The sequence below is a fragment of the Aquarana catesbeiana genome, linkage group LG03, assembly GCF_042186555.1.
Source record: "Aquarana catesbeiana isolate 2022-GZ linkage group LG03, ASM4218655v1, whole genome shotgun sequence".
Taxonomy (NCBI): Eukaryota; Metazoa; Chordata; class Amphibia; order Anura; family Ranidae; genus Aquarana; species Aquarana catesbeiana.
This window is the reverse complement of record NC_133326.1, coordinates 69,047,269-69,075,057: the sequence shown is the minus strand read 5'-3', so window position 1 is coordinate 69,075,057 and position 27,789 is coordinate 69,047,269. Positions and strand designations below refer to the sequence as shown.

At 41.9% G+C, this 27,789-nt stretch overlaps 1 long non-coding RNA gene across 2 annotated transcripts in view; it reads right to left on the bottom strand.

Annotated features, from left to right (window-relative positions):
- Positions 1-27,789, bottom strand: part of LOC141134443 (uncharacterized) — a 320,727-nt gene that overhangs the window by 174,609 nt on the left and 118,329 nt on the right. Inside the window, exon 4 of one of the 2 annotated variants that reach the window (XR_012243152.1) lies at positions 7,967-8,182. This is a non-coding gene — a long non-coding RNA (uncharacterized lncRNA). Of the gene's footprint in view, positions 1-4,648; positions 8,183-27,789 lie in introns of those variants that run through there. The other variant, XR_012243151.1, reaches the window with a different exon arrangement.

The following is a 27,789-nucleotide window of genomic DNA, read 5'->3' as shown; positions in this document are numbered from 1 at the left end:
GTGTATGCTCCATCGGACTTTTGCTAGCAGAATTCCAGCCAGCAAAAAATTGAGAGCAGGTTCTCTATTTTTCGGTCGGTAAAAGTTCCTATCTGAAAATGCGTTCGTCTGTATGCAATTCGGACGTGCAAAAAAATCACGCATGCTCGGAAACAATTCGACGCATGCTTGGAAGCATTGAACTTCATTTTCTAGGCTCGACGTAGTGTTGTATGTCACTGCGTTCTTGACGGTTGAAAGTTCAGAGAACTTTTGGGTGACCATGTGTATGCAAGGAAAGCTTGGGCGGAATTCCGTCGGAAAAACCATCCAAGTTTTTTCTGACAGAAATTCCGATTGTGTGTACAGGGCATAAGAAATTGCAAATTCTTACTCTGAATTCCTTTGGCAATTCATTATTGAATCCTGAATAGCTTATAAAATATACGAGCAGGTGTATTCTCCAAATAAGAACTGACAATATGGGCTAAGGCTGTTAACCACAAAATTATGGCTAGGAGAAGTTTTTTTGCCATAGTAAAACAATCCCAAAACTTTGTTACAGTTCCAAACAACTAGGAAATTGCTTCACACCAGATTGAATTTGGCTGAACACATTTGCTTTTATGTCAATCAACTATAAACTATATAGTAAAAGGTTTGTGAACACCTTACAATCATATAAGCTTTTTGGACATCCCCATCCCCTTCTAAAACCACAGGCATTAATATGCAGTTGCACCCTGTCCCTCCTTCTCCACCCTTGGAGCCATCACTGTTTCCTCTCTTCTGGGAAGGCTTTCAACAAGATCGTGGATTATGCCTTTGGAAATTTGTGTCCATTCAGCCAAAAGAGCATTTCTGAGGTTAAGCGCCAATGTTGGATGACAAGACCCGCAATCGGCATTCCAATGGTGTTTATTATGGTTGAGGTCAGGTCTCACTGCAGTCCATTTGAGTTCCATCACAATGAACTCATCAAACTATGTCTTTTTGGGGTTGGATTTGTACACAGGAGCACATCTCTGCTGGACCAGAAAAGGACTTTTCCCCAAACTGTTGCTGTTGCCACAAGGTTGGAAACACACAAAAGTCTCACTGAAAACACCTGAACTCAACCCAACAATTTGGTGCCCAGGTGCTTTTGGCCATATAGGTAGGTTTGATGGTAATGTGTCTACAATTTTTTGTCCACATACTGTACACTCTATTGAAGCAATGTTTTGTGAGCCAATGTTCACATACTAGGTGCTCAAATCCAGGCAGAAATCAGTTAGATCTTTCAAACTCAAACTGACATTGCAAAAGATATTTTATTTTTTTTGTACAAACACTTAAAGGTTCACTTATGCCTAAAACTGCCTATGCAGTTAGGGGTGCCAGTAGAAAAAACACTGTAGTGCTGTGAAAAATATTGCATAATATATATGCTATTGCTGTAGGAAAAACTCCCATAGTTGATGTTTCCACATTCTGCCCTATTGCAAGGTTGTTGCTATGACCCTTCTACCAACACTCCAGCCATTAATGCTCTTCTCCATCATCATAAGCGCATGGTCTTTCTTGGATTCAAACACCACACAAATATGTAGTACATCACTGCGGCATGCATAGTGTTTGCATCCGAGTGAAGGCGTGATCTTGTGATTGCAGAGTTGAGCATCAACGGCTGAAAAAGCAGCTGAAGGGTCATAGCAACATAGTAGCAACAGGGCATAGTGGGGAAAGCCAACTATAGGAGTTTTTCGAACAGGCTTCTAGAGAGGTGAAAATAGCCTACTGCAATAATGATTTAATAGTGTTCATAGCAGCACAGTTTGATTTTATCTACTGGTACCCCTTAACTGCAGTTTATTTTCAAAGGTCATTTAACCCTTTAAAGGAAACCTTTATCGAGAATAATGAAACCTGCAATGGTGGAGCTCTAATTTTACAAATACATGCTGTCTGTCTGTGATGCTGATCCTATGGCTTCAGTACTTTTTGACACACTGACCTGCAACAAGTTTAATGATCAAGTATTATGACTTTCCCATAATTGTTCCAATGCAGTGATTGCATTATTGTATCAAAGGGATTTTATAACTATGGGTGTCCTGTATGGGCATAGACTAGTAAGTCTAGAAAAAATCTTTAAACAGACTGTTGACCACTTTGGTCAAAACCCAATGCCAAGACTAACATAAGGACATTTTTGTTGAATAATTTAAAACCCTGTACAAAGTATAACAGGATAGGTAAATGATTTAGAAAATACAGTTCAATTGCCCTGCCTTACAATATCAAATATGTCAGAGATGTGAGGAGGGTTAGAATAATACAAGATGTGGCGCTTTTAATAATGGATTGCACAGAACAGAGAATGATCCAAGATGAACTCAAACGACTTTCAACATAGCATGGCAGCAGGTGTCAAACAGGCTGGCATGAGTGCACCAGGAACTGTATCAAATGTATACTAAGAATGGAAAACCACCAAGACAACATCCATATAGTGAAGCGGGGCCAACAAAGCCTGCCAAACATCTGAGCACAATAGCAGAAAAGGACGAGACACACCAGAATGCAAAAACCATTATAAACATTTTAATGGGTTTAGTATGTAGTCAGTCTCCACAAAAGCTTTGATTTCAAAGGGTTAGTTCTTCTTTACTTACTTTTCCCCAAAATCTCCTCATGCATTATCCTATTATGTGAGCTTCTGGAAAAGTAAGAATTTATTTACGAACAGCATGTTAACTATATTAAGCACACTGTAATGCATAGAGGTAAGTTGTAATGTGTAGTCAGGGGCGGACTGACTGGTGGGGCACTTTGGCCGTGGTCCAAGGGCCTGACTGCTGAAAGGGGCCCGCCGCCACCACCTGCTGGAACTCCCAGGGCCGGTCTGGGGTCCAGGGGCTAAAGACTTGCAGCCACAGGCCTGCGGTGACCATCATTTTAGGGCCTCAGTGCTGCCTCGGAGGGGAAGGGCGAGCGCCACAGGATCACACAGAGCGGGGATTTCCTGCTGTGACACAGCAGCAGAGATTTAATTAATTAACTGGCGGACGCTGTCACTGGGCATTGGTGAGGCTGCATTGATGGGCACTGATGGGGGCTCTTTCTAACATAGACTCTCAAATGGACACAGAGAGGACCTCTGTTAGAGAGACACCCCTCCAGGTCCCATTGGACCCAATTGTAGTAGGACTCTTACTAACAGATGCTCTAACAGAGGCCCTCTTTGTGTCCATTAGAGAGACCCCCCTCCAGGTCCCATTAGAGCTTCTCTTCCTGTATTTTGTTTATTGTGAAGAGATTGTGGGAGGATCCCAGGGTAACGAAGACTGCTTGGGGGAGGGGAGGAGTTAGTAAGATGATCACACCAATGTGGGGGCGCCAGAAATATTTCTGCACCCAGGCGTCTGTGACCCTAGGATCGTTCCTGCCCAGCACGCATGATAATCATCATAGGAAGGGGGCCCTGGCCAGGGTAGAGGAAGCCAGCCCAGGACTCAGAAGGTTTGCAACAGGCCCGCGCACTGGACCTGCTGCAAACCTTCTAGTGCTACCATCCCAGATAGGGCAAAGGCCTATCTGGCCTATCAAAAACTTCTTTGTAGTCTCTAATTGGACCTGGAGGGGACTCTTTCTAACAGACTCTAATTGGGACACTGAAAGGGCCTCTGTTAGAGAGACCCCCCTCCAGGTCCCATTAGACTCCTTTATAGTCTCTAATGGGTCCTGGAGGGGGAGACTCTCTCTAACAGAGACTCTCTAATGGACACTGAGAAACCCCCCTCCAGGTCCCATTAGCCTAGGTTCACATTGCTGCGGGTTAGAAATCATGCGAGTTCAGCTAAACTCGCATGATTTTAACCCGCAATGCAGTCCAACTTCGGGGGCGATTTGACAGACATCTGTGCGGGTTCCTGAACAGATGTCTATACAAATCGCCAACCGAAGTCACCAAAAGTAGTACAGGAACTACTTTTGTGAATCATGCGGTGCCGCAAAGATGGCGCTGCACCGGTTCGGACAGTGCCGTTGCTGGCAATAGCCGCCGATTTGGCAATCGATTTGACATGCAAATCGCATGTGAAATCGGACAAATGTGAACCTAGGCTTAGTCTCTGTTGTAGACTTTAATGGGGCCTGGTGGGGACGCTTTCTAACAGACTGCCTAATGGACACTGTTAGAGAGGTCCCATTTAAAAAAAAGGCAGAATTTGTACTTTGTGCAAAATGTAGGGGCAGGGCCCAGGTGGGGCATGGGCGAGGCCTGACAGGGGGCCCTTGCTTTATTTGATCTGGGGGCCCTGAGTGTTGTCAGTATGCCCCTGGTTGTAGTGTGTGTATTGTCACACTTTAATTAATTGATTAAATATATAAAGTGAACAAAACCAGGACAAGAAATGACTCAACAGTTTGTGCCAGAGATACTCTGACCATGGAGGGATATACAAGAATCAGCTATACCACCAGCTCAGAGCAGCATATAATTTTTTTACAAAAGTGAAATGATTCTTTTTTGGGTTTGGTGGTCAATGATCTACTAATGCTGAAAAACTAAAGTCGGCATTGTATATGAGAAGTGCAAATTCACAATGAGACAGAGGGTATAAAACAAGATAGTTCAGATCGTTTTTATCATTACCATTATTACCTATATACAAAATCTGCTGAGTTGATGCTAAAAAGGAAAATACATTATTTATTGTTTGAAAGTCCATGGCAAAAGGAATTTTTGTAAATTTCTATTAATCAAAAAACAATTTCACTGCTTGGTAATAAATAAAACAAGAGATCATATTGACTTGATTGGAATAAACTCTAATCAGTAGAAGGCAACGGTTGCATATATTTATTCATCTATTATGTGCAGAACATGCAAACAGGTCTGACCTCTAGTCTAATCAAAGCTTTTCCTAAAAATAACCCACTGACACTTCTGTCTCAAGGTGGCATAGCTGTTAATATTTAAATCCACTGATTTTTTAAAACAGGCAAGAATATTTTGTTGTCCGTACCCTTCCTGCTTCAAGATCATTGGGAGTCAACCGGGCATATTTACAAAGATTAATAAACTGCTCACTTTGCCAGGCAATTTTAATTATGCAAGGCAATTTTTTCCTTAGCTTGAGAATGTGATAAAAATTCCTTTGCATATCTAGCACCCTCAAAGTTGCTAAGTGTAAATAAATTTACTTGGCTCCTCTTGTAGGCGGGAGTTAATTGTTGTTTTTGACTGTGCAGTACTCCAAGGGCTGTGGTTCTGCTACCTCCCACTGTTTTCTAGAACTCTCTGAATAGTTCTAGAATCTAGTGGGTGGAGGAGCAGACACTGCAGCCTAAATATTTATGGAATCTCCCTGGGGAGGTGAGGCCCAGTAGGTGGGGGAACAACCCATAAATAGTCGGGAACCTGGCAGTTAGGGAGCAGAGCCTGGGATCCAGTTGCCTGGAGGGGACCCCTGGGCTGGGGGGCTCTTCCCCTGGGCAGAAGGGGAACCAGAGGAGAGAGAGAGATAGCGAGAGGAAGAGAGAAGGAGCAGTTGGAAGTAGGGCTGAAACAACTAATCGATTAATCGACAACTAATCGATTATGAAATTAATCGACTACTATTTTCATAATCGATTAATCGGCCAGTAACATAATGGGGTTAAAAAAAACTAAAATGAGCCCTTTATAGTACAAAAAGAGCAAATAATCGCTACTGTAAATATTACTTTCACAGTTTTACAGTAAAAAAATGAACCCCTTACAGTAGCAATTATCTGCTTTTTTGTACTATAAAGGGTTAGTTTTAGTTTTTTAACCTCATTATGTTACTAACCATCTTAGGCCTGGTTCACATCTATGTGTTTTTTGTTGCTTTTTGCAGAAACACACTACAGTTCATTTACATGGTTTCCTATGGGACACGTTTACATCTATGCTTTTTTCAGCAGCTGCGTATTTGGAAAGGGTCAGGGACTTTTTTAACGCAAAACGGTGCTTTTTTGGTTCAATATACTTCAATGGAGAAGCTGCAGAAAAGCATGTAATGCGTTTTTGCAGCAATTTGTGTTTTTTAATCTGCCAAACAAACAAATTGGCCAAAAAAAAATGCAAAAACGCAAATCGCAGCAAAATCACGTGCGCAAAAATCAAGACACACAGCAAAAAGCACTGCAGAAACAGATTAAAAGCAAACTGCATAGGTGTGTACCGAGCCTTATGCTGGCCACACGGATCAATTTTCAGATGGGAAATTCAGACGAAAAATCTTTGTACATTTGCTGAATCAAAGAATGTTGTTTGAAATTTTCACTTGTTTTTAACATTCTGTTATGAAAACCACATACACTGTCTGAAAATTTCTTTTACCAAGAAATTTTCTATTATTTCCAAATTTACCTGTCACTGTGGTTGAAATTGAAGGTCGATTTGACCCCACTAAGGATTAGAAAATCAAACATTCTTAAAATTACATTTTTTTGAAGGAAGACATTGTTTGTTTGTTTTTTAAATTAAAACATTTGATCTCTGAGTTTGATGATATTTACCAGATTCACCCTTTAATAGTATATACAGTATATATATCCTCTAATCGTATATACAGTATATCTCTCCTCTAATAGTATATGCAGTATATCTCCTCCAATATACAGTATACTGTATCTCTCCTCTAATAGTATATACAGTATATCTCTCCTCTAATAGTATATACAGTATATCTCCTCTAATAGTATATACAGTATATCTCTTCTGTCTGTAATTCTCAGAGTGGATTAGAGATTTTGCTCCCTATCCATATAGTTGGTTATTTATATTTACCACTGCATAGAGATATTTAAGAATAAATTGCCCTTTTTTAAACTTTACATATTAACTAAATTATACACTACATTTTTTTTTAAGGTTATTAACCGATTAATCGATTAATCTAAACAATAATCGGGCCAACTAATCGATTATGAAGATAATCATTAGTTGCAGCCCTAGTTGGAAGCCTCACACCCTCAGCTAAGCTGAAGCCTTACAAAACCAGGATCAAGTCCTGTATAGCAGTATGCCTATGCAACAGCCTCTTGGACCTCAGGAACCACTAGAGGGACTGAGTGAGTAACTTCCACTACATTTACCCCAAGCCTGTATAGAGAGGACAGTAAGGCTGCAACAATTTACATGTCCGAGACCACGGGACAGCTTAGAGCCAGCGCAAATCAGCCAGAAGCACCCCATATCTCTAGCAGTTACCAGGTGCTTTGGCATTTCCTGCAAGGAGTTGCACCTGCATCTTCAGTTTGGAACCTTTTCACTGTTACTGTAACTGCACCATTATTCCTATGAGTGGACCGCATTTTTGAAGCCAATTGCTAGTAGCCAGAGACATTAGTATGTCCTCAAAGTTTGTTCTTCAGTTCTGGGAATCCCATGCATCCCTACTCCCCATTAAAGGTATACCCTTTATAAACAACACAAAAAAAACCCTAGACTGTTTATTGAGCCTGTGAAGAAAGTGTGAAAATGCCTGGCTGCGTGAGGGAAAGAACCAACAAATTCAGTGGCCCCTATAGGAGTGAGCACTACACAAAGAATACCCAAAGGCAAGAAAAATGTAAAAAAAAAAAAAGTATTTTTGCTTCATCATGATTGGATGATGGCTGTTAGCAGAGCTTCATCTCATTCTCTGTGCCAAGGAAAAATTCTCTAGCAAAGTGAACAGCCTATTTGGCTATAGCAGATCAATTCCTCTGTGTGTCAAGCTGTGTTTGTACCTACCTCCACCATTGATGGCTATGACATGCTGAGGAGAAGGAACAGGCAAATACAAATACAAATACAAATTTTATTGCTTCTCGATGTGTATGACTGTGTGATACCTGGGTTTTCTTGTGAAATTACACAAGGGCTCAAATTAAAAGCACAACTCTCTGCAAAAAAAACAGCTTCTACCCCCATACCTACTCATTCCTCTATTTATTTTTTTAATATCATATAACGCCTAGAAGAACAAACCTAAACAAGCTGTCACTTATCCTCCATGGTGCCTCTTCCAGTAGTGGCGACTGGTCAAATTAAGTTGCTCTTCATTCTTTATGCTGTTCAACCATTTGTTCTTGTGTCTAGTCCTTGAAAATGTTGTGAATATGTGATGGCCTCTTCCAACAGCCAATGGGCAACACCAACACCACCAGGATGCATCGTGAGTACTGCAAACTTGCCCTTCCAATGCTATAGACCAGAAGAAAGAAGAAAAAGCTATGAGAAAGAGGGCTGGTCCCTCAAAATGCAAACCTACCTGATGGAGATACGTCTGGTGGCGATTTGTCTTATGTTATGCTTATGTTTATTTTCCCTTTGTGAGTATAATGATATATATGTTTTAGTTGAGTTATAGAGTAATGCGCTAGGCTGGTGAACCTTCTTCTTATGCTTGTTTTTAGACCTGGTTTTCCCCGAAGTGAAGAGAGCAGCAAGGCTTCAGTGCACAGATTGGTGGTTCCAGTTGGTGGACATCTAAAGTGATCTAGTTTGGGTTATTCAAGGTGAAAGGGTTGTCCATATGGGCTTATTAAAGATTGCTAGACCTGTAGCGCAGACTTTTTGCATATTTTATTTTTTTAATTTTTTTACCAAAAGAAAGAAGACCAGGGTCTATCCATTGCTTTAGGTAATTCATTGGGACATTTTACAAAAAAAGGCATTAGGTACAGGGGGGAAAACACCTAAATTAAAAATAGTGAAAAATGCATCTTTTGGCAGAAAAAAAGATGGTATTATCTAACTAATAGAATGCCTTTAATTCCGTTCTAAGTGACATGTTTCTGGAAATTAAGTTTGGCAGAGACATGAGTAGTGCAGATGGATATTTCAGTAGTTAAATCAGTAAAACCATTGAAGCCTTGTATTTTGGAATACAGAGGGAAATAGCTATTTACTGCATACAAAGCATATCTTATCAGCAGCACAAATGCATGCTGAAAACATCGGAGTCATCTGAGATTCTCATGAACATGGCTGGACATTTAAACAATACATCATAGCCAGGGCTGTAGATAATTTTTTGTTCTGGGGGGCTTCAGCAGCAGATACTAAGTAAAAGTATTTTTAAATAAAATGAATTGCGCCCAAATGATAAAGACTGCAAAAAGGAAAAAACGATATGTGTTGCCCCTAGAAAGCAATCACATCATTAATTGTATTTTATCAGGACCTTTAGAAAACCGAACCCGATTTCAGTTTATTCCTTCTTCCAGATTTTATGAACGCTGCCCAGTAAGGTTGGTTATTATCCAGTATTAGTGTCCAAACTGAATAGGCGCAAATTGAGTGTGCTGCCTACCTACAAGGAGATGGTGCCCTTTGCACCTCCTCGGTAAGGTTGGCTATTATGGTGCAAAGTGCACCATGTTGTGTCAGGCAGAGCATACCCTGACTTTTTTTTAACTTTTACAGATTAAAAAAAAAGGGGGAATGCACTGCCTACCACAGGATGGTGCACTGTAATAGCCAATCTTACTGGGCAGGTACAAAGGGCACCATCTTGTGGAAGGCGGCACACTCACTGTGTTCACATTAGCTTAATTTTCAATTAATCACAGAATATAAAAAAAAAAACAATTAACTGAAAAATGACCAGCCTTGAATACACTGACTTTTCTTTAGGGTAGGTTCACATCTGAGCGGGTGTGAGAAGGTGTGTAATTGCACATCTTCCTGCACTGGCAGAGGAAAAACACACTACTGCTTAGCAATTACGCAGAGGTACACTACAATGCGGGAAACCCTCAATCCATGCACCTCATTCAAATCGCACCTCCCTTGCAATCTGCAGTGGGTGTCAGTGCTATCTTAACGTCACCCCAAACAAAGGTTGCAAAACACAGTGTGTTTGCCTGCACCAGATCGCATTCACAAAACGACCATGTGAGCCGGTTGCAGTGTGATTCCAAAATTGGTGCATGCATGACTTTGGTGCGATTTGAGCCCATTCAAAATGAATGGGCCTTGATTGCACCGCAATCAACACAGTAAGCCAGGTTTTACACTATGGTTTGCATGTAAATCGCACAGGATTTACATGCATTCCTGTGCAATTCACATGTGATTCTGTGTGGTGTGATTTGAGCCCATTTTGAAAACCAACCATGCGATCTGGTTCGGATAAACACTGCGTTTGTGACCTTCTTGATTGACACCTGCAGCAGATCAAAAACACAGTGTGGTTGCAATGCAGTGCGGGAAACACACAGGGATCGCAGCATTTCCTGCACCACATATGTATGAACCAGGGGTAACAGGGCCAAGGCATGCCACTGAGGGCAGCAGAAAGTCCAGCCTGGCTCTGTCATTGGTAGACATGTTGTGGTGCCAACTGATGAATCAGTAAGCCTGTGAGCACCACAACAAGCTTGCCAGTGCCAAGCTGGACTGTCAGTAAAACAAGCAATAGAAAACTCAGCTTAGCCTCAGTCAACTGTCAGTAACCCAAGCAATGCAAAATTTAGCCCAGCTAGCCTCAATCACTAACTTTGCCAGTTGCCACACAGAATCACAGACAGTCTCTCACTGACTCACAATTACCTGGTATGAACAGCAGTGACACAGCAGTCTGAGCAGTGGTAAGTCTGAGGATACTCTCTGATACTAGGACAGAAGAGAAAGAGTAACATACCTGGACAGGACAGCAGCAGTTCATCCGTGTGGGGGGTCAGCGGCTACACAGCACTTTACAAGCACTCTGAGTTCCAGGGCCCAGACAAAGCTCCTCTCCCAAGCCCAAGGTGGGAGTGTCACTGCAAGCCAAAGGCAATACATGGTGTGCAGTGGGCAGGACTACATGCACCACCGGCTCCCAATGTGCTGCCTGCTGATAGATCTCTCAGCCTTCAGCCTGAGCCCGATAGACTGACCTGGTGGTGTACCACAAAATGCATGCCGGTATGCCTAATGATCTATTACACTTGCTGCAGCAGCATTATTACACTCTGTGTGCCACTGGCTGCAATGCTGCCTGCCGCTGGTGCCATGTGCAACTGCAGAGCAGGGACATCATGCATTTAATTTTGGCCCTGGGGGGGTTGAACACCCCTGACCCCCCCTTATCTACGCCCCCGATCATAGCTTATGTTTAGAATTACAGCTCAAGCCATATACTGTACAGCATATATGGAGTATACTGCTCTAAGCATTTTGAGTGAATACATTCCTAATATATAACAATACCCCACAGTCTCCAACAGATCTCTACAATACTGCTCTGCCATTAAATAAATAAATGTATCCTGGACTGTAGCTAATAACTGTTCTGGAACGTCTTCCTTTCTTGCTGCTGTATTGTCCTTCTGCAGGGTAAACAGGGTTTAACTGAATATTCATTAAAGCAGAAGTGCAGAAGCCATCTTTAAAGGAGAAGTTGGCTTTGGTTGTACTGTACTGTGGATCACAGGAGTGCAGTTTGTTCTGCACTCCTGTGACCCTTTTTCAGCAGACAGCGGGCTGAAGCTGTCGGCTGATGTCACAGTTCCGGTCCAGGCTTGGAGAAGATCGCGACAATGAATTTGAGATCTGCCCACATGCCTGGACCAAAACCTTGCTTATCCTCTCAGGGAGCCGCTGGGAGCCTGAGCCGGCTGCTCCAGCTCCCTCCACAGCCCAGCGCTGACAGTCAGCACCTCTCTGCTGGGGGAGCCCTGAGAACTGAGCGATCATCGGTGCTCAAATGCTCGGTTCTCACTGTTAGACTGACGCTGCATCCACGTAGGTAAGTATGGTTCTTAAAAAAAAAAAAAAAAAAAAACAACCCATACTTCTCTTTTAAGGAGAGCGCTTTGTGATACTCATCTATGGAGTGTCTCCCATGCAGAAGGCAACAATCTTGGCTGGGTCTAGAGGGTGGTGATTGGCTGATGCAACAGAGCAAGGGAAGTGAACTGGGCCGCTGGACAAAGAGGGCTGAGTTGTGGCACCAGCCTGAGGAATACAGGGAGGAACTCACAATAGGGACCATGTAGCTGAGAGAGAACAACACAAGTTTGCAGTGAAGGAGAAAAGGTGATGTATGGCCAGATTTTACTGGAGCTATCTGATGCTGTGCTGCCTAGGAAAAGAGGGCTAATCAGAGACTGCTGCTGCCATCATACTCTGTACAGTGCTACATGTGAGGGGATGGTCCTGGAAGCAAGGAGGTGTGTGGGAAAGAGACTGAGTTTATGCTGGATGAATGGATCAATGCCATAACTGATCATAATCAGGGGAGAGAAGCAGAGAAACTAAGAAACATTTCTATGGGAGGGTGTGATTTGGATGCCTGGTGAGGACTGTACCAGAGAGCACTCCTACCACTTCAAAGGAAGGAAAAGAGGGACTGTCTCAGCAGGACTGAAAGAGGGAGATCATCAGCGACTTCTTTTCCTGTCTGATTTGGACTGGACTTTTACTGAATCAGAACACGTGTCTGGAGACCCAGAGGGGGGCGACCTGGGGTTGGTAAGAGACTAACATCATACAAGTGAATCTGTTGTCTGCTGAGAACTGTTGTGCTTTCTTCAAGGACCCCAACTTTGCTGGCCAACATTTTGTTTTTATCAATCACTGGCCAGTGGAATAAAAGTGGGAATGTTAAAGCAAATATGTCTTTATATACTATTGTGAAGTAAATGCAATTCAGTTCTGTTAATTACTGTTAGTCAGAATACTGCAGGTGTTTAAAAACATCTCAGAGTAATATTATTGTCTTATTGATTGTTTGTATAAGTACACTTGCCAAGCTTCTATTATTGTAGGCTATGCTAGGCCTAATAAATACTTTGAAATACCTCAAGGTGTGTAGGTAAGTGCTGGGTGATTGTGTGATCATCAGCTGCCCAGAGAAATCTTGCTACAAAATTTCCCTTGTGACATCAGCCAAAAAAGGTAAGACCCTGGGTCAAATTTGTAGCAGAAGAAATGTTGTAAAGATGTCAAAACAATCATTGGTACAAAGATGCAAAACACATGTAAGCCTATAAAAATCACTGGTAAAATATTATACCTATGCTGTATACGTATAATACCACTAAGCCTGTATTTATTTCAGGTGTATGCTACTTATGGCTCTGATTTCAGCCAATAATGTCTACAATAAAGGTTATGTAAATGACATAAATAATTTATTCCTGTAAGAACAATGTTTAAATCATATGTTAACCCTGAAATGATGATTCAAGTTATGTATTCCTTTAGTAATACAATATATAGTTAATTATGCATCTTCTTCCATTATGTACTCATTTAGTTATCCTTCCAGACTGCTATTTTCTTATTGCAAACTGACCATGCCAAACATGAAACATACCCATGCTACCCTGGTCAGTTTGCATCTAGCTTGCTGCAGGCATGCTCCTGGCCATGCCCCTTACTTTATTGACCTTGGCTTTACCCACTGCCTATGTATCTATCATTCTGCTGCTTTTTCCCCCTGCTGTGGACATGCCTGACGGTCATGTCCCCCAGCTTCCCATTATTACATAGTTACATAGTTAGTCAGGTTAAAAAAAGACACAAGTCCATCTAATTCAACCAAAAAAAAAAAAAAAATCATACAATCCCATATATACAATCCTTCACCCACAGTTGATCCAGAGGCACAAAACCACAGCAAAGCATGATCCAATTGCTCCAGCAGGGGAAAAAAATTCCTTCCTGATCCACCGAGAGGCAATGTACTTTCTCCAGTTCATCGATGTTCTTTTTGAGAACTGGGGCCCAAAACTAAACTGCATATTCTAGATGAGGTCTTACTAATGATTTGTACAGGGGTAAAATGATATCTCTCTCTCTGGAATCCATACCTCTCTTAATACAAGAAAAGACTTTGTTCGCATTGGAAACCGCAGCTTGGCATTGCATGCTATTATAGAGCTTATGATCTACAAAAACCCTCAGATCCTTCCCCACTATAGATTCCCCCAGTTGTACTCCCCCTATTATGTATGATGCATGCATATTCTTAGTCCCCAAGTGCATAACTTTACATTTATCAACATTAAACCTCATTTGCCACTTAGTTGCTCAATTAGACAGTGCATTGAGGTCGGCTTGTAAATTGGAGACATCCTGTAAGGACGTTATTCCACTGCATAGCTTAGTGTGATCTGCAAAGACAGACATGTAATGCCCTGTACACACGACCGGTTTTGCCGTCGGAATAAACGCTGAAGGTTTCTCCAACAGAACTCCAACGGAATTCCGCTCAAGCTGTCTTGCATACACACGGTCACACCAAAGTCCGACCGTCCAGAACGCGGTGACATACAACACGTACGACGGGACTAGAAAAAGGAAGTTCAATAGCCAGTAGCCAATAGCTTCTGTCTCGTACTTGCTTCAGAGCAAGCGTTGTTTTTGGTGTGTCGGAACAGCATACAGATGAGTGGTCTTCCTGATAGGAATTGGTTACATTGGAAATATTTAGAACATGTTCTCTTTCTAGGTCCGTCAAAATTTTCAAAAAGAAAAGTCCGATGAGGCACACACACGATCGGAATAGACGATGAAAAGCTTCTGTCTAACTTTTTCTGTCGGACATTCCGCTTGTGTGTACGCGGCTTTACTTTTAATCCCAGACCCTATTCTAACAGCCATCCAGCTGACTGTCCTTGTGCTACAGACATGCCTTCCATGTTTACAAAGAAGGAAAGGAGGGAGGCAGTGTAGTTATATAACTGCAAGAAAAAAAAAATTAAAAGGTATATAAGTTGATATGAGGTTGATTTACTAAAGTTGGAGAGTGCAAAATCTGGTGCAGCTGTGCACGGAAACCAATCAGCTTTGAGGTTTTTTTGAACAAGCTGAAGTTAGAAGCTGATTGGCTATCATGCACAGCTACACCAGATTTTGCACTCTCCAGTTTTAGTAAATCAACCTCATTGTATTACAGCCATAGAAAGTTATTTTCAATAGGATACTGTCTTTTAATTTCACTGACTTCACAAATACTTCAATAAATATACTAAATCATAAGCATACATGTCTTTCTTTAAGCAATATTATTCATGATAATCTTCAATTTATCTGCCAAAATACAATAAAATAAGCCAAACACGAACCAGATGCTGTATAACAAGTTGCCCTCTAATATGCTATCCATAACTTCAATAACTAGAGCACAGTTGCTTAAACATCATTGACATATCTTATTCATCACAGGTCACTCACTTGTCATATCTAATGTTCATTCATCACTTCATATGCTTACATGGTAGATTAAGATGTGAAACATTCATACTTAATATATTAGGTATATAACATAATATACTATTAGCTTATTACCTTATTACATGGGTATATTACTTATAAATGCCACCTACCAAGACAGTATTCTAAGCTCTTGCTAAAATGCATATACATAAAAAATACTGTTTTCAATGGAAACTGTTCTCACTAATAACAAGGAAAAAAAGTCTTAGGCTTGATTCACACTAATGCATTTTTTGATGCATTTTGCAGAAATGCAGGGAAATTTAACATGTTCACATCAATGCATTTTTGTGCCTCTGCGTTTTTGGAAAGGGTCAGAGACTTTTTTCCTTCAAAATGCAGCATTTTGCTTGTAGTAGAATTCAATGGACCCACATCCAAAACGCAGCGTCCTTAACAACCAATGAGTCATCATCTGTCAACTGGCTTCCTGCTCAATGTAAAAAAAAAAAAAATGCCGGCTAAAAATAAATCGTGAAAAAAAAACGGGGTCCTCCCCCCCCCCCAGGTCCATACCAGGCCCTTGGGTCTAGTATAGATTCAGAGGGGACCCCCCCCCCCCCCATGCCAAAATTAAAAAATTTTTATTTTTTTTTTTAAATCCATACCAGACCCTTGTCCGAGCATGCAGCCCGGCAGGTCAGGAAAGGGAGGGTGGGATTGGCGTCAGAGGAAGAAGAACACCAGACAAAGAAGAGCGAAAGAAGAAGCAGGGGGAGAAGGAGAAGACCGGAGGATGAAGATGCGGGAGAAGATGGAGGAAGACCAGAGGAAGAAGAAGATTTTTAATAAAAAACTTGTCAAAAACTGTCTACTGTATTTTTTAACACTACACTACTTTTTTTCCAGATAATTGGGTAGGGGTACAATGTACCCCATACTCATTCACATGGGGGGGCGGGATCTGGGGGCCCGCTTGTTAAAGGGGGCTTCCAGATTCCGATAAGCCCCGCGCCCGCAAACCCTGACAACCACCGGGTAAGGGTTGTCGGGAAGAGGCCCTTGTCCCCATCAACATGGGGGCAAGGTGCTTTGGGGTGGGGGGGCGCAGAGCTGTGTGAACTGGCTCCATTGAGAGCTGGTCGCAGTTTCCTGTCATGCGATTTGGATGTGGAGAAATCCGCATCCAGTTCGCATAAGTGAAAACCCAGTCTTATTTTGGAAAATGTTTCATCCTGCTCCATTGAACTTTCTTATCACTGCAGTCAAAAACGAACATTGATTTGACCCCACTGACAATTGGAAAATGAATTGCACATTCTCTGACAAAAAATTCAAAAACACAGCTTAAAGGATAAGTTCATCTTTCATAACATGTTACGAGTTACCCCAATATTCGGGGTGTAACATGCTATGAATTCACCGGCCCCGAACCTCCTTGATCCCCGCTGTACCAGCTAGCAGGGGTTCCACCTGCTATCTTTCAACATTTTTTAAAACGTAGCCATGCAGGGCTCCACCCACCCGGATGTGTCACTTATTCACATCGCTCTGTGAACGGAAAACGACAAGGTCCGGCAGCCTTTGTGGCTGTCGGCTTAAGGTTTCAATGAACTACCATGGGCTGTGAGCGCTGTGGTAGTTCAATTATTCTTCCTGTCAGCATGTATCGGCTTCCTTGTAGGAGGAAGGAAATACACTGTCAGGTCTGCAGGAGACCTGCATGGCATCAGCGATCTGCTGATTGCTGGTGCAATGCTTTAAAGGCTCCTGCAACAAAAAATAATAAATGCACACTTTTTTTTCCTGCAAAAAAAATGTGCATTAATTATTTTTTCTGAAAAGGTGAACTTGTCTTTTAACAACTTCAGCCCCGGAAGAATTTATCCCCTTCCTGACCAGGGCACTTTTTGCGATTTGGCACTGCATCAATTTAACTGACAATTGCACTGTCGTGCGACGTTACTCCCAAACAAAATTGACGTCCTTTTTACACCACAAATAGAGCTTTATTTTGGCGGTATTCAATCACCTCTATGGTTTTATTTTTTTGCGCTATAAACAAAAATAGAGCAACAATTTAAAAAAAAAAACATTATTTTTTACTTTTTGCTATAATAAATATCCCCAAAAAATATATAAAAAACACATTTCTTTCTCAGTTTAGGCCAATATGTATTCTTCTACATATATCTGGTAAAAAAAAAAATCGCAATAAGCGTGTATTGAGGTTATAGCGTCTACAAAATAGGGGATAGATTTATGGCATTTTTATTATTATTTTTTTTTTATTAGTAATGGCGGTGATCTGTGATTTTTAACATGACTGCGACATTGCGGCGGACACATCGGACACTTTTGACACTATTTTGGGACCAGTGACATTTAGCAATCAGTGCTATAAAAATGCACTGATTACTGTGTAAATGACACTGGAAGGGAAGGGGTTAACCACTAGGGGGCAATCAAGGGTTTACGTGTGTCCTAGGGAGTGATTCTAACTGTGGGGGGATGGGCTCACTACAACATGACAGAGAACGCTGCCTCCTGATGACAGGGAGCAGTAGATCCCTGTCATGTTGCTAGGCAGAACAGGGAAATGCCTTGTTTACATAGGTATCTCCACGTTCTGCCGCTCCGTGTAACGATCTCGGGCCCCCAGCGGACATCGAGTCAGTGTGACCCAGGGGCACACTCACAGATTGCGCAGCGGGCGCCCACTAAGCTGCGTCTTAAAGGGGACGTACAGTTACGCCCATTTGCCCAGCGGTGCCATTGTGCCGACGTATACATTGTCGTGCGCTGGTCGGCAAGGGGTTAATCTGCCATGTCTTATTCAAGTTGGAGACCTTGAAAAATGCATAGCAATGTGTGTGTAGAGTATTCACTTCACATTAATGGTAAGGTGAATATTTCCCAAGTATAGTAAATAAGGGGCAGCTGTATTCAATTCTGTCAAACAATCACGTACATAAAAATTTTCTTTTAAATTGTCCTTGCACATGACTAGACATTCAAAGTAAACACAGCCTTACCTAATTTATTAGGCTCATTGAGCATTCACGTTGCTTAGTGAGCAGCACCTAATCCTTTGTTAAATCAACCATATTGTGCACTAACAAGTGCATTTGGTAACAGCAAGTTCTAATTATTATATCACAAAAATATTATAACCTCCACCTCCAACTGTCACTATTCTAATACACACTGTGTTATCTTCATAGATGAGGTTTGTCACTATTTTCTGGTAGAGATATCTCATCCCATCTACATGTTTCAATCTAGTGCTTGCAGTTCAAACTACTAAGTTCTTATTGTGCAAACATGATATATACAGTGCCTTGAAAAAGTATTCACACCCTTTGAAATCTTTCAAATTTGGTCATGTTACAACCAAAAACATAAATGTATTTTTCGATAATTTTATGTGATAGACCAACACAAATCTGCACATAATTGTGAAGTGGAAGGAAAATGGTTTTAAATTTTTTTTACAAATAAATATCTGAAAAATGCGGCGTGCATTTATATTCGGCCCCCCTTTACTTTGTAGAACCACCTTTCACTGCAATTACAGCTGCAAGTCTTTTTGGGGATGTCTCTACCAGCTTTGCATATCTAGAGTGACATTTTTGCCCATTGTTCTTTGCAAAATAGCTCAAGTTTTGTCAGATTGGATGGAGAGCGTCTGAACGGTAATTTTCAAGTCTTGCCACAGACTCTCAATAGGTCTGGACTTTGATTGGGCCATTCTAACACATGAATATGTTTTGATTTAAACCATTCCATTGTAGCTCTGGCTGTATGTTTAGGGTCATTGTCCTGCTGGAAGGTGAACATTCGCCCCAGTCTCAAGTCTTTTGCAGACTCCAAGTTTTCTTCTAAGATTGCCCTGTATTTGGCTCCATCCATCTTCCCATCAACTCTGACCAGTTTCTCTGTCCCTACTGAATGGTGTGTTCAGGGTGATGATGTACATTGTTAGTTTTCCGGCATACATAGCGTTTTGCTTTTAGGTCAAAAAGTTCAATTTTGGTCTCATCTGACCAGACCACATGTTTCCCTGTGTCCCCCACATGGCTTCTCGCAAACCACACCTGCAGGATATAATAGAAGTCTATGACAAAGTGTAGCTAACCCACAGGAAAGTCACAGGTGCGCTGCGCCACACCCCCGTGTGGGTAAACCGCAGTGCATCAGTGTGAAAGCAGCCTTAGGCCCCTTTCTCACGATTAGTCTGACCCAATCAGACCCTCCATTCACATTTATAGAGCGGCAGATGAAGGCTTGTTATACACCAATGTTTTTCAATTCCAGTCCTCAAGGCGCACCAACAGGTCATGTTATCAGGATTTCCCTCAGATGAAACGGCTGTGGTAATTACTAAGGGCCCTTTCACATGGACGTGTCCGTGTAGGGGTTTAGCTTTGCTCAGCGGGGGATCGCTCCGTGGATCTCCGCTGAGCAGGCAGATGACAGATCTGTCTCTGCACACTGTGCAGGGACAGACCTGTCAGAGTGCCGCTCTCCTCCATGGGTGATCGGATGAAGACGGACCGTAGAGTCCGTTTTTATACGATCTGATCCACCAGACGGATGAAAAAATATGGTTTCCATCCGTCACACTTCGGATCGGAGCGGGTTGGATGTCAGCCGACATGTCACCGCTGACATCCGTCGCTCCATAGACCTGTATGGAGCGTCCGTTCAGGTCCGCCTAAAAAACTGAACCTACCTCCAATCCGATCCGCTAAGAAAACAGAAGGGGATAACGTCCTTTGGCATCTGGGCGTATCGGATCCCATAGAGTAGAGCGGGCTGTGTCCATGTCCACTCTGCATATGCGGATTGCACACGGACCTCTCATCCACCCGCTCCACTCATTGTGGTCTGTGACTGGTTACCAAGTCGCTTAAGTGGCCCTCATTCTTCAAAAGGTTGGGCACCCCTGCTCTAGATGAAGAAGATCTAAGATGCCTGAAGGAACATTTCACATTGTATGACAATGCCACTCAGTACAACACAAGAATGCCATGCTAGTTGATATAATAATAATAAGCTTCAATATGATCAGGGTGAATGGGGTATCCCTTGAACTGCAGAAATATTATTTTTATTGAGATTTTGTTTGAAAAAATAAACTTGCCACGATTTGACCAGCTATGATTTTAAGAATACTTTTCCCAATAAACATAAACATTTATTTTGACGTTTGCACGAAAAATTCAAAGTTTAAAGACGTGCAGGTATTACATGCTCTACCGTACAGCTGCTGTGTTCGCACTTTCATTTTTTTTCCCTTAGAGGTCACCTTTATAGAAAAGGCTCTGGCCTATTTCTCAGGAAGGTTTCCATCAGCAGAATTTTCACTATGTAGCCACACACCAGCAAGTTTCATGAATAAACCATAAGTACTGAATTCTACAACCAAAAGACTGCTGTATACCAAGCTTCTGAAAATGGAGGTTATGACATTCTTTTTGTATCATGGTGTTAAGTCTTATTTTTTCATTATCTACTCTGGGCTTGCACACCATTTACTTAAAAAAAAATGTAGTTGAATTGTAGATGTTAATTGAAACAACGTCATTTTGAACAGCTAATAAGAAAATGTTTTGATGTAGCCTAAAACATACATCACAAAAAAATTATGTAAAATATATCATTTTTAACATATAATATATAAAAACTTTAGGAAAGATACAAAGCGAAATTCATTTGTTTATCTGGCAATAGATTATATTCATTACATTAGATACACTAAAATGCGTTTATTAAATTTAAAGTGTTCTTGTACATAATCAGCTCAGTATTGGCATATTTCACTCCCTTCATTACCAGGACATTTTTTTCGGCTTTCAGGACAGTGATACTTTGATTGACAATTATTCATTCATGCAACACTGTATCCAAATTAATTTTATATAATTTTTTTGATAGAGCTTTCTCTTGATGGCATTTAATAATCACGGGTTTAATTTTTACTATATAAATAAAAATATTCCAAAAAAAATAAGTGAACCAAAAATGAATTCCCTTTTTTTAAAACACAAATAAAAATGCCAGGACAGTATGAAAATCACCAAAATTAAACTTACACACCCTAAAGAGATCTGTTTTTTTTTGCCACAATTTTTTGGGAATGAAAATACATGCCAGTATGGAGGGGGTTCAAAACATCTTGCTTGCTAATGGTGCACTAATACTTTAAATGTATCGGTCATAAACAGAGGGGTTAGGGGGGAAAGAGGTTAATGTACAGGTCATATACAATGGAAGGCTGTCGATGAAGGGGTTAATGCAGTGATGTGCAGGATAAGGGTTAATATATAGGTGAGATCAGAGACAGGACAAGGCTCACATATACTGCAGAGGGGTGAATGAGGGTATAGGGGTGAATTTTAATAATGTTTGTACTGTACTGAATTGAACTGGTGCTCATTGGTGGTTAGGAGGCTTTTCTTTCTTCACCGATTAACGTGTGTGAAAGCAAACTGTGCTTCCTGATCCTGGCTAGTGACACATGACTACCTAATGCAGCCTGGGTTTACATTTTGTGACTGGTGATTGATCACAGCAATCACGTAATACAGAGCCACTTACGCTGGTTCTGTACCTTTTGCATGTGGTCCACTGTGGAGGATGTATTGGTACATCCAGTGGCGGCCCGTGCATTATGGGCGCCGCCCCCCCAACACCTCTGCCGCCCTCCCTATCCATGTGTCTGGTCCCTTTCAGGATGCCGGACACATGAATTACTATGATGGGGATGGGGGGGTTATTTTGAAGCACGTGATTAGAGTCAGAGGCTCTAATAGGCTACAAAATAGGGTGGGCTAGGGCGCAGAGCACTGTGTCCCGATCCCACCCTGTTGTGTGACATTAGTGAATAAATTTCCGTTATTTTCACACTAATGTTCCTCGCGGCCAATCAGGAGTCGGGTCTGTGAACTTGTTTCCTGATTGGCCAAAGCGTCAGGCGATCCTATTGGATGCCTAGTGCTTTGGTGGAAGAGGAGACACGGCAGAGGAAGGAGCCACACTGAAGCCGCTGTTCAACACTTCTGAGGAGGAGGAGGAGAGCCCCACCAACCGCCACTCCAGAAGAGGAGGAGAGCCCCGCCACAGAGCGGTAGGTGCCGCGGGGGGAAGGGGGGAAAGGGTGGTGGCGGTGCTGAGCTGTATACCCTAATCTGTGAGGCTGTGCTGTATACCTTGTGCTGTATACCCTGAGCTGTATACCCTAATCTGTGAGGCTGTGCTGTATACCCTGAGCTGTATACCCTAATCTGTGAGGCTGAGCTGTATACCCCGAGCTGTGAGGCTGAGCTGTATACCCCGAGCTGTGAGGCTGAGCTGTATACCCCGAGCTGTGAGGCGGAGCTGTATACCTCGAGCTGTGAGGCTGAGCTGTATACCCCGAGCTGTGAGGCTGAGCTGTATACCCTGAGCTGTGAGGCTGAGCTGTATACCCTGATCTATGAGGCTGAGCTGTATACCCTGATCTGCGAGGCTGAGCTGTATACCCTGAGCTGTATACCCCTATCTGTGAGGCTGAACTGTATACCCTGGTCTGTGAGGCTGAGCTGTATACCTTGAGCTGTATACCCTGATCTGTGATGCTGAGCTGTATACCCTGATCTGTGAGGCTGAGCTGTATACCTTGATCTGAGAGGCTGAGCTATATACTCTGTCCTGTGATGCTGGGGCTGTATACTCTGTCCTGTGATGCTGGGGCTGTATACTCTGTCCTGTGATGCTGGGGCTCTATACTCTGTCCTGTGATGCTGGGACTGTATTCTCTGTCCTGTGATGTTGGGACTGTATACTCCTGACACTATGGGTGGAAGCAAGTGGAATACGGAGGACAGAGTGGGTGGATTCTATAAGGGGTGGGGCTTATGAGAAGTGGGAGGGGTCAAAAAGGAAGAGCGGGGTTTGGCACTCCCCCATCCCAAAACTTCATGAGACGCCACTGGGTACATCCTTCCAAAACAATTGGGGAATGGCCTAACCGTATATGTATAGTTATCAGTCCACAAAAGCTTAAAGTGTTGGTAAACTCTTACACCACTTGTACCTACAGGTAAGCCTATAGTAATGCTTACCTGTCGGTACTGTGAATATCTACTAAACCTGCACAGTTTAGGAGCTATTCAGAGTGCATGCAGCTGATGACATCATCGGCGCATGTGCTCTGAAGGTCCAGCTTACAGTGCCGAACCTTCAGAGCCTGTGCTGGAAACAACGTAAATCGCGGCCCCGGCCACTTTTGTAGCTGGAGGCTGCAAACCAAGAAGGAAGACCGGGTGAAGATGTCAGCCGTCTCAGTGCTAACATCGCAGCCCTGGGGGGCTTCGCTCTAAGGTAAGTTTCTCATAATGTGCCAGTATGCGATGCATACTAGCACATTATGACATTGCAGGAGTTTTTTTTTTTTTCACCACCAACTGTTTACAACCGCTTTAAATATATGTAAAGCCTAGTATTGAACTTCTCTTATTTGCCCCCTTTTAGTCTGTTAAATATACCATTAATAGCACTTAATTATATCTAAAAGTACAAAAAATAAATGTAGATCCTGCCAGAAATCTAGTGCTCTCCTGTGTCCTGTGCCCTTTTCAGTCTTATCTGGAATAATATTATTAAAAAGTGTGTTAGGACTAGACGGATCACCACCACTGCCTTTTTGCCACCGCTTTCCCAAGCTTCCACCCAGAATCGGGCAGCCAGCACTTCTTTGAAACTACCTCTGACACCCCCTCTTTAGACTAAGTGTCCTATTAAGCCAAGTGCCACTGTGCTTGCACGCTCCCACCAGCCCACTATGGCTGTGTTAACACAACATTACTACTCTTATAATAGAAGAGCAATAAAAAGATACTAGCGATTTTGGAATTAAATCGCCCTTCCTGAGCATGTAAAAGTGAAGCTTTCTTGGTAACTGCAGAAGCTAGTGCAGACAAAGGGGAAAGGGGTGCAACACTGAGCTTGTTGCAGTGTAAACATTGGTGATGGTGACCTTACTATGCAAGAACTTACAGAAAACACTGGCTAAAAATTGTTTAATATAAAATATTCTGTATACAGTAAGTAGTATAGGATATACATGTTTTATTTTGTAAGTGAACATTTAATTGAGGTTCAACCGTTGATACAGGATTCCCAGAGAACTATGGGTTTTCTAAAGAGTTAAAGATATTTAGTTCAGAAGATGTCTCCGAAAATTTGGGTAGGGTCAAATCAAATGAGTGAGATGACTCACTAAACAGATTCATTTTAATGTTTAAATTTCAGCTTGAGCTACTGAGCTCTTTATACAGGCTTTTTTTAACAAAGCAGATAAAATAGCAGGAAAATATGTGAAAAAGAGACAACTTTACCTGGTGGCTGGATATGAAAATACAAAATGATACCTTTCACACAAAAAGGTATGGTACATTGAGTGACAGGGTAGATAAAAATCGATGATTTTTTTTTTTAATCGGATTTGTTTAATTTTTATCAAATTATTTTAATAAAATGCTTTTGGAGTAAAAATCTATCTAAAGATATTTAGGATACATTAATGATTTAGTTTATTCATGATGAAATGGAGCTTAGTTATGTAGCATGAGGCTGTATATTCTGCAATAGTTACATTTTTGGTAAACTCATTCAATTTATCCAAGCTCTGCAAGCTGACATAACATGCACTGCATTGATGCATTCACACAATTTCACAGCAACCATGAGATAAAACAAAGTTCAGGAATATTCCTTTATCTCATTGTTCTGCAAATCTATGTACACTACAAACGGTATGATTGTATCAGTTCGAATATCTCTGTTTTACTAACCTGACGGCTTATTATTCTAAATAGGAAACCTTCATTTTGTTTGCAAATATTAAAGATTATAACTACCAGCAAGAATAAGTCCTTACATTTAAAGAGCACCTGTCATTTCAGATCCCCCATGGCAGCGCCTGCTAGTGGGCATCTACTCACCTGCTACCACCATGTCCCTCACCTTGTAGTGTCACTGCCACATCACAGCTGCACTGTTTACCGGAAAACAAGGATAGCTTACTGAAATCTTTCACTTATCTGGAATAGCTCTTTACAGGATAAGTGCACTTTAAAATAAAGTGCATTTTTTCTTTTTTGCCCCCTTCTTCTGACCTAACCTAACCCACCTAAGCCCTCCCATATTTACAGATTACTCACATCCAGCAGTAAAAGTTTTCACTGTCCTGGCCACGCCTGCGCATTAGTACCCCATGGACCTCTATGGGGCTGTGTCCCAAGGCAGGAGGCAAACAGAGACAATCCCATAGAAGCCTACAGGGCACTGATGTGCAAGAATGGCCGGGACAGTAAAGACTTCAGGCACTGGATGTAAACAAACAGACCTGTGTCCATTTGATGAAGGGAAATATTCATTTGTAGGGTGTGTAGGTAGGGGAATAGGAAAAAAGACAAGTCCACTTTGTTTTAACCACTTCAGCCCCCGGAAGGATTTACAATTCCTGACCAAGCCCTTTTTTTGCGATTCGGCACTGCGTCGCTTTAACTGACAATTGCGCGGTTGTGTGATGTTGCACCCAAACAAAATTGTTGTCCTTTTTTTCTTACACATAGAGCTTTCTTTTGGTGGTATTTGATCACCTCTGCGGTTTTTATTTTTTGCGCTATAAACAAAGAAAAAGCGACAATTTTGAAAAAAAAAGCAATATTTTTTTACTTTTTGCTATAATAAATATCCCCCCCAAAAAAAAAAAAAAAAAAAAATTATATATATATATATATATATATATATATATATATATATATATATATATTTTTTTTTTTTTTTTTTTTTTTTTTCTCAGTTTAGGCCAATATGTATTCTTTTAGATATTTTTTGTAAAAAAATCACAAGAAGCGTACATTGATTGGTTTGTGCAAAAGTTATCGCGTCTACAAAATAGGGGATAGATTTATGGCATTTTCCAATTAATTTTTTTTTTATTAGTAATGGCTGCGATCTGCAATTTTTATCGTGACTGCAACATTGCGGCGGACACTTTTTGGGACCATTGACATTTATACAGCGATCAGTGCTATAAAAATGCATTGATTACTGTGTAAATGTCACTGGGAGGGAAGGGGTTAAACACTAGGGGGCGATCAAGGGGCTAACTGTGTTCACTCTGTGTGTTCTAACTGTAGGGGGGATGGGCTCACTAGAACATGACAGAGATCACTGGGAGCAGTAGATCCCTGTCATGTTGTTGGGCAGAACAGGGAAATACCTTTTTTCACATAGGCATCTTCCTGTTCTGCCTCTCCATGCCACGATCGTGGGCCACCGGCGGACATTGAGTCTGCGGGACCCGCGGACACGCTCCCGCGGCACGTGGCACTCGCGCGCCCCCTAGCCGTCGATGGCGGACTGACATACGGTACGTTGTTTTGCGCAGCCATGCCACTTTGCTGACGTATATCGGCGTGAGCCGGTCGGCAAGTGGTTAAAGAGCCCATTTTTTCTTTAAACTCCTAATAGAACAAATTTCATCATTCATTAAAAAGGACATACATTTCTAGAGTTAAATCAATAATTCTACCCCTTTACAAAACACCAATCCTCAGGAAGACGTTGTTAAAGTAGAAAGAGTTAAGCGAAGGGCAACAAAACTAATAAGGGCGATGGAGGCTATGGAGATCGATTAAATAGATTACAGTTATTCCCTCTGGAGAAGAGGCGCTTAATAGGGAGTATGCTTACAATGTACAAAATATATCTCCAGTGACTCCAGTAACTGGAATAAACTGTTTACTCTCCAATGGGAAATGTTGGATGTGAGCCTGTTGTCGAAAAGTCCGACCGTGTGTATGCTCCATCGAACATTTGCTGTCGGAATTTCCGGCCACAAATGTTTGAGAGCAGGTTCCCAAATTTTCTGCCAACTTCACGTGTTGTCGGAAAGTCCGATCGTGTGTACACAAGTCCGTCGCACAAAAGCTCACGCATGCATAAATGTGATACTAGCTGAGAGTGACGACAACTTTAATCGCTTGCCGACCGTATATATACGGCGGCAAGGCGGCTCTCCTGTGCAGAATCACGTACCTGTACGTGATCCTGCAGTTCTGTGTCTGGGGCGCGCACACGCGTGCCGCTTGCGACCCGCTCCTGCTGCGATTGGACACAGCAGCAGCCAATCAGAGGCTCTGGCAGACTTGACGTCCACCAGGACCCGCCGATCGTTCGAGACAGAGTACGAACGGTGGTCTGCCTATGTAGACAAGGCAGACTGTCGTTCTGTCAGTAGGAAAGGTAGTAATCCAGTGTTTCTGCAAAGCAGGAACACGGATCTCTGCCTTCCCATAGTACAAGCACCCCCCACACAGTGAGTAAGCACATTTAGACATACATTTAACCCTTTGATAGCCACTGATGTTAAACCCTTCCCTGCTATTGTCATTAGTACAGTGACAGTGCATATTATTAGCACTGATCACAATATTAATGTCACTGGTCCCCAAAAAAGTGTCCAAAGTGTCAGTTAGTGTCAGAATGTCCAATTCAATATTGCAGTCCTGCTATAAGTCGCTGATCACTGCCATTACTAGTAAAACAAATAAAAACGAAACAATCCCATAATTTGTAGCCGCTATAACTATAAGCTATAAGCC